The sequence below is a fragment of the Urocitellus parryii genome, chromosome 14 (genome assembly GCF_045843805.1).
Source record: "Urocitellus parryii isolate mUroPar1 chromosome 14, mUroPar1.hap1, whole genome shotgun sequence".
Classification (NCBI taxonomy): domain Eukaryota; kingdom Metazoa; phylum Chordata; class Mammalia; order Rodentia; family Sciuridae; genus Urocitellus; species Urocitellus parryii.
The window spans coordinates 34,242,505-34,251,311 of record NC_135544.1 but is presented as its reverse complement, the minus strand read 5'-3'; positions in this window follow the sequence as shown (position 1 = coordinate 34,251,311).

Below are 8,807 nucleotides of genomic sequence, written 5' to 3'. Positions count from 1 at the left end.
ATAGACATTTTGTTATTTTTAAATTGCAGTTCTCTTTGTTTTCATTTGTTGTAATTTCCACTGACCTGTCTTCTTGTTTGCTTATTCTTTCTTTAGCTGGGTTGGCTGTATTATTGAGCCTGTAAAAGACAGTCTACATTACTGTTTGTATTTTTTATATCAAGCATTTTATTTTATTTTATTTGTTTTAATTAGTTACACATCACAGTCCAATGACCTTGACATATCACCCATTTGAATCAGATGGGATATAATTTCTCATTTTTCTGAGTGTACAGGTTGCAGAATCACTTTGGTCATGCAGTCACATATATAAATACAGTAATAATCATGTCTGTTTCATTCTACTATCCTTCCTATCTCCCCATCCCCTCCCGGAGACCCTCGCTGTTATACAAAATACATGTACGAAGATGTGAGGGAAAAAAAAAAAGAATAGCATTACCCTAGATTAGGTAGAGAGAAGTGATGGGAAGCAATTGATTTTAATTTCCATCTCTTTATAAAATTACCCATTGAAGTTTACATACAGTTCTTTTTCTGTAGAGTCGTTTACACGTGAATTATCATTACATCAAAATTATTACAGGGAGCTCCATGGAGTAAGATGCCAATGGAATAAGAAACACCAGGTATTGTCCCCCCTTAAGGAACACCAATTTGAACAACTGTGCAGGCATGAAACCACCTTCACAAAGGCTAAGGAAATCAGGTGAGAGCTTACAATACCTGGTTTTAGGGTAATAATAAAATGCCTTAAAAATAGTTTATTAATGTTCTATTGCATCTCATCATAAAAATTGACCGTTTTAGTTTTGTTAGAGGTTAGCCCAACACTATAATTATACCTGGGGTGCACACATCTTGTTTTGCTTCTTTTTGTAAAAAGTTGATACATTTCTGATGAGGAAAATGTATCTCATTCTCTAAAATAATATTTTGCAATTTTTCTCCTAAAGTATTCAATTTCTTATAAACTGTTAATTAAGTCAATAGCATTGCTGTTTGGTAAAATATTAATGTAAAATTTAAAAGCCTGTGTAAAGTAAGTTCAAAGTAAAAATAAATTGCCATCAAATAATATGGTATTGACGAAAATGACTAAGCCCAAAGTAGAATTTCTTTTGTCACCACTTCCAACTCGAAGCAGCACATGGAGAAAGATACCTCCAGTATGAAAGAGGGAATCAAGTGGGCCTTAGACTTGGAACCCAGAATAAGGCCCAGGACAGTGAAATCCAGTACTGAGTAACTTCACAAGCCCTACCCCAGGCCAGCGCCCATGGGCTGATCATCTAAACCCATTTTAGGCCTGGTGGCCAAGCAACTACTTCTATCTCTCCGCCTCCAACCTGTGTCAGCACAGTGCAGAAATGTCACAGTTGCTGGGACATAACACAGGATTTAGCTTTGGAACCCATGTATTCTTTTTTATCTCTGTTCAGTTGCATCTACCTCAGATAAATATGTGCTCCTATTTTCCCTCTCCTTGCAGGCATACAATGACCCACATTTCTTTAGAATCTAGGCCTACAAATTTCTCTGTGATACTTGTTTTCCCAATAAATTTGTTATGTGACCTGTTGTTACATTGGAAGTATTGCTACTTCAAGATCTCTGTATACTAGATGTGTGAACATCTCTTACCATTCAATGTGCTATTGATTTGGTCATATTTATTTTTCTATTCCTCTTAAATCTTCCAGGCCAATAACTTTGATGTAGACACCACTAAGATATGTTTCTTAAACCTCTGTCTCAATCTATTCTACATATTATCCTGAATAATTTCATTTTTCTCTATCTTGGTAAAGTGGGTCTCGGGTACAAATGCACAGAATTGACCTTTCTTCCTAGAGAAAGGAACATTTAAAAACTCATGTGAAAGTTTTCCTTGAGGATCTAGTGACAACTAAGACATAACATATACATATTTAATTTCTATCTAGCCCTACATTCCTACCTATTTTTCTCCTTGAATAATGATATTGCCTTAAAGCTGTCTAAACCAATAATCAGTCTTTCCTTAATGCTCGTATCTAAAATATATTTTAGTCTTTTTCTTAATACTCATATCTAATTTGTGTATGAGTTATTTGTATTAAATCATAAATAACTTTGGAGTACAATTCTTCATTCTCAAATCTCAAGTCCTACACTATAGCCCCTAGGTATTTGATCTCTCTTTCTGAGCAACCATTATCCTTACTGTGGCTAGCATGATTTTTCTAAACTAGGGATTGGCAAAGTTAACACTAGGTCAATTCCAATTCCACTGTTTTTGTAGACTATATACCCTATATATGTTTTACCTATATGTTCATTATGGCTACAATTGAGCTACCATGTTAGAAGTAAGTGGTTGCAACAAAATGCATTTTGTAAGCAAAGCCTAAGGTATTTACTGTGCGCTCCTTTCTAGAAAAGTTTACTGATCTTTGTTCTTAAACTAAGGCATACTACTAAATACTCTGTTCAATTATTTCAAATTGTTCAATGAAACCCAGTTCCTCCCAGCAGAACAGATACTTTAGTGTGGTATCCATCTTCATGATCTGGCCTTTGTTCATTTTTTGTATTATCTTCACACATTATTGCTTTCTCCCACTTATGTGCCACCACACAAAATACCAGCAGCTCCCTGTTATGTTCTCATAGTTCTTTAGGGTTCCTTCAACTTCTATTCTCTAATTGTGACCTTCTTCCCAAGGTGTAGTCTCCAAATCTTCAAGTTCTCTAGCACACTTCCAGCCCTCTAGTGTAACTGGGTGTTTGGGTTTTGTTTTTATTTTTAGTTTTTGGATCTCTTGTTTAGAGAAACACCAGTCATTACTCTATTACAGAAGGCATGATATTGCATTGCATTTTTCTGCATGATTTAAATTTGAATTTCCTCCATTTACCTCTATGATGCTTAAGGGAAGCACTACATTAGCAGTTCCTATCAATTCAATAAATACTACTGAATAAAGCATATTTTACACAGGAATGGTTAAACTCTGTCAGGAACCTGGAATACAATTCTACAAAGGGAAATTATTCACTCAATGTTTATTTTGTAGCCTTGAATTGAATACATTATGATTCTTATTTGGGTATAAAAGCCCATATCACATTTGAAAATAATACTTTATCCATTTATATGGAACTCTTATCCTAAATGAATCTTATTTTTCAGTATAGAAATTTCTATAATTTGTTGACTAAAGAAGAAACAAAATGATTAAAACTTTCATTCAATAAGGAATACCTGTAAGATCAGGACAGTTTTTTATTTTGCTATTCATAAATATATTTGAATAATTAGGTGCTCTGTGGATTTTAACTAGAGAAAAGACTAAAGCCTTTCCAAATTTTGTATATTTTTAAGTTAAATAGTACAAGGTATTCCCCTTATAATAACTCTAACTATCTTCCTAAAATAATTTCCATGAAGTAATTCTTATATGATTGAGCTCCAACCAAAATTTTAAACAATTGCTGTAGAGTCTTCTTAGTGAAAGTAGTAGTCATGCATGACATAAATATATAATATCATCTCACTCTGTGACACCTACTCAGGATTTCTCTTTATCTCAATAGTAATATTTTCCAAAGATAATCAAACTTACAAATTACATGTTCAATATAACCAATAATATCTATAAGTAATATTTTCATTTATTCTTTTTTTTCAAAATGAGATAAAGAAATACATGCACTACATGTCCATGGCAGATAGCGCAGAGGTTTACTTAATGTAAATTAAAATGTAATATATGTAGTTTCCTTTAGATTCTCAAGTTAAATGGTCTCTGGGACATTCTTATGTAGGTAGCTCCCTGATTCCTATCACTTTATTTATATATTTAACATAAGGATCAATGGGTTACAAGAAATAGAGAACAAGTTACAGAAAGATAACTGAGTTGAAGAAATTATTAATTGAGCATTAATAAAAAGGACTGAGAATAAAAGAGAAAAATAAAGAACAAAAATATCAAAGAATAAAAAAGAATAGAAAAAGGAAAGAAATCACTTCAACCAGGTTCATCTATGTCATAGTACCAGTATTCTCAGGGGATTATCAACTGATAACTCATTCTATTTGGGAAATATATGATCATATTAGAACCATATCACTCTAGAGAAAAGGACCCTGTAACATTAACAGATCACTCTGGAGAAAAGGACCCTGTTTTAGCTGATTCTTAATTTTTAAACATTTTCCAATTATCTTGTCTTGGACTTTTTATTATCAATCTGCTTTGCACTTTGTTTTTGTACAAAATACCCAAAGTACCTTATTTTAAAATGTCCAAGAGTTATTTGTTTGTTTTAATGACAAATGTTTTAAGTGGTACATACCTCATACATACATGATTTCATACATATGTATATACATATAGACAGACATATTTCAAAATTGGGCTGAGAAAAAAGGTGGTGTAGCACAAAATTGCTAACTATAACTAACTAATAGGTCATGAGAATTACTTCACATGTATGATTTAGGTATAAGATCAATGGTCTCTAAAACCAGGCTATTAAACTTTTTTTTCCTATACTTAAAATCTATTTCAAAGTTACAAGCTACATAAAATCATCGAAAGTGAAATAGATTACTAAGATAATGAATAGGTAGTATAGCCCCAGGATTGCATATCTGAAATGCTTAGATGATTAAGCAAAAAGTTTGTGATTTTTGCCAAAAATATCTGGGTGAGTTTCTACGTTGTCTATGTTAATCTATGTTAATCTGTGTAATGTTTATTTCTGTATTTATTGTCCTAAGGCTGTTGCATATGGCAGGTTTGGTTTTGCAATGCCCAGCTTAAAATACCACACTCATCATAGCCCTGATTGCTCATTCCAAAGACAGAATAATTATCCTATAATTAATTAACAATCAGGTTTGATTCTAATATTATTATTTTTTTTAAAGAGAGAGTGAGAGAGGGGAGAGAGAGAATTTTTAATATTTATTTTTTAGTTCTCGGCAGACACAACATCTTTGTTGGTATGTGGTGCTGAGGATCGAACCCGGGACGCACGCATGCCAGGCGAGCACGCTACCGCTTGAGCCACATCCCCAGCCCTGATTCTAATATTATTTTATGCCATTATTCATAAATGTATGTATGTATGCATATATAAATACAGATAAACTTGTACTATTATTTTTTAAAATATTACTTATTTTCTATTTTTAAATTTAGTGAAGAAACTACTTAGAAAACATATTTGGTCTCTTCATCTGATAACAGAAGTTTGATAATGTTCTTTCTTGCTCTTACTGAAAATAACATTTCCTCAACCAAAATATAAGATAAAATATGAATATTAGTAAAAAAAAACATTTTACTAATAAATAAAAGCACTAAGTTACTTTAATATTCAGTTTATGCACAGAGAATCTGATTTCTTCCCACCAACATGAAGGTACTAGCGCAAGGCTATTCTGCTAACATTGGCACCCAGCTTACCAACAACTCATTCGTTACATTATGTACCATTCATTGATGGAAAACTGACAAGTGTGCTAAATTTAAATAGTCTTTTATCTTTTATTTGACACTATAAAATAAAAGGTGGAACAAAGGAGTTTTGCCAGCATTACTATTTGCTTGTTCTTTTTCATTATTATAAAATATAAATATAAAAATAATAAAATATAAATTATAAAAAATAAGTCTCATGCAAAATGGTGAAAAAAAGAATGATTTCCAGAGATCTACCTCATCTTTGTACCATTATTCATTTTATTTTGAAAATATTTGGAAGTAGATATAAATATCACTAGAGTTGTAATAGGAAGAAATAAAATTAGAAAATTGATCTCATGATTTTATAGTGTATTATAAAGTTGATTTTCTATATTACTTTTATTGTCATATTATTATATCATAAACATAGTCTATATTATTATCTCTTTTAATAATCTTATATTTAAAAACTGTGGTTTACATATTTTTTAACCATTTCCTTTTGATGGAGCTTTATTTAGCTACTGATTTTTTGTTATTATTATATCAAAACCTGTTATACAGAAATATTTTATATTTTATTTTAAATATTTATTTATTTTAAATAAATAAAAAATTCTGTGAAGTTTTACCCCTGAGTCAATAATTATCAATATTTTAAAGTATAATAGACTTTTTCTCCTACTTAAAAAAAAATTACAGTTCTCTTTTCTTATCTTTCTCTAAAGTTTCATTTAAAGAACACTGAATAAGATGGTCAAATTTGACAATGAAACCATATGGAGCTAAACAAATATATATACATTTGTGTGTGTACCTGGATGCAATTTTTGTTAGTATGTACCATTATAAAATTATTTGAAAAAATCGAACTATCTACCAGATTTACACACATGTACATTGTACAAGTTCACTACTTTCAAATGTCAACTATCTCCAAAAGTGTGATTATTTTTTGAAAAATAAATGTAAACATTTTCTGGAGAAACTGTTTAATAACATCATACATTTAATTTGGCTTCATTAAAAATAATCATTCCAGTAATATAAAAGGGAGAGGGAAAAAACCCAAATATAATATAATGTAATGTAATATAATATAACATAATATACTGTGTCTTCACAGGTAAATTTAGGTTTGTAAAATAGAAGAACATCAATATGTTTGATAGCACAGTTTACCTACATTCAAAAGTGACCCATAAAACAATTTTCTTCTTAGAGATGACATATAAAATCCACAAAATAGTATCCAAATGAGGGATAAATAATGTGACATACAAAAGAAAAAGGATAATTAACAGGCAAAATTTTGCTGTAACTTTATTAAATGTTTTAACTTATAACAAATGAAACGTCAATTAGATGGCATGTAATTTAATCAAAATAATTGTTTAAGAGGGATTTCTAGAAATAATCATTGGTAGTGCCTGTGGAAGCATCCAGCCAGGGATGAATATGCCCTGGAAAATAACAACATTTCCAGTTCTCGGTCCTGCTAAATTAATTCCACCCATCTAATGACTGATATCCCATGAAAATCTATGGGGATGTTAATATAGATCAACATTGCTTAAAACTGAGTTTTTATCATATCCAAGTTTCAATACCAATCTGCTTTTGCACCTGTATTTTCTGAGTTTTGCTTTTTAATCTTACTCAGTGTTGTCAGCAAATACGTATTATACAGGCATGAACCATCTTAGAAACATTCTTTTCTTTGAGCTTCTATAACAATCAACACATATTTTGAAGTTACCTTCAAAACATCTCTTGTTTTTCTGCCCTTCACCATTTTGAAAACTATTTAGTTGATAACTTGTGTCCTTGATCTATTCACTCCATGACTGCTGAATACAGTATTATTTGAGTTAACATATGGTCATATTGTTTTCTGGCTTAACTCAAGCCAATGTTTATCCCTTTTCTTCTTGTGTCCAAGGCATTTGTGAAAGCACACAAAGTCATTCATCTCGTGACTGCCTGTTGTTAATCCTTCTCTCAGTCTCTCATCCCTTTATATATTATCTAGCAACAATAATGGTTTCTTGTTTCAGGAAAATGTCTTAATGTGCTATGTTGCCTGTAGCCTCAATGGGACTCTTGTTCTTCTAGGATTTGGTTGGTTAACATCTACATACCTCTATTCTGAAGGTAGTATCTGCCTGGTATGTCAAATGCTTTTATTTAAATATTTTTTAATTGTAGATGGGACACAATATCTTTATTTTATTTATTTATTTTTATGTGGTGCTGAGGATCGAACCTAGTGCCTTGTGTATGTGAGGCAAGTACTCTGCCATTGAGCCACAATCCCAGCCCAATAAATGCCCTTTTATAATAATGCATACATAATTTTGCTCATGCATTGTAGAACTACATTTTTATTTATGAATTTATCTTTCCTCCTAATATGCACTGGTATCATAGAGAGAAAAACTTTTAATTTTTTGTTCAATGCCCACAATCTACCCCAGTATCTGTCACATGTCTATGGATAGAAAGATAAAATGTACTATAGTCATAATTAGCCATAACTTCTACAAGAAAGACAAACAAAAACAAAAACAAAACACAGTGCCAAAGGATTTATATTTTAACCATTTCAAAGTTTTGATATACTAAAGCAACATAGTGTTTAATAAAATTAATATGCACAAAATCACAGATTTTTTTCAGGATTCTTTATCTGTGTGGCCAAGTTTACAGGCACATGATAGAAATTATCTATTAAGAATCAAGCTCATAGAAGTAGAGAATAAAATGATGGTTGCTAGGGCCTGGGGAGTCAGGAAATGAGTTGTTATTCAATGGGTATAAATTTTCAGGTAACCTAAACAAATGAAGTCTAGAGATCTATGGTACAATACAGTGCCTATGGTGAATGACATGGTATTGTACACTTCAGAATTGATTAAGAGGGTAAATATCATGTTAAGTGTTGTTACCAACAAACAAACAAACAGGCAAAAAAATAAAATCAAATAAACCAAAGGTCCACTGGAAAATCGTGGGAAGTGTTGCATGTCTCCTACTTTGGTCATAGTGACATGACACAGGTATTTATTAATGTCCAAAGTCACCAAATTACATGCCTTATATCTATGTCAGTCTTGGTATGATAACTATATCTCAGTAAAGTTGCTTTTAAGAAATGCATCTTATACTACCTGTAAGGTGGTCTAGGAAAACTAGTTTGTATCTTCCATATAATTTCAGTTAAAAGACTGTAATGAAATTTGAGTCATTATGTTATCTAACATGTCTGCTGCTATTAGCCTGTGCTAGAAATTTTACTAATCTTTGCTGTTAAAACTCACGTAAATTTGACATCTTCATCTG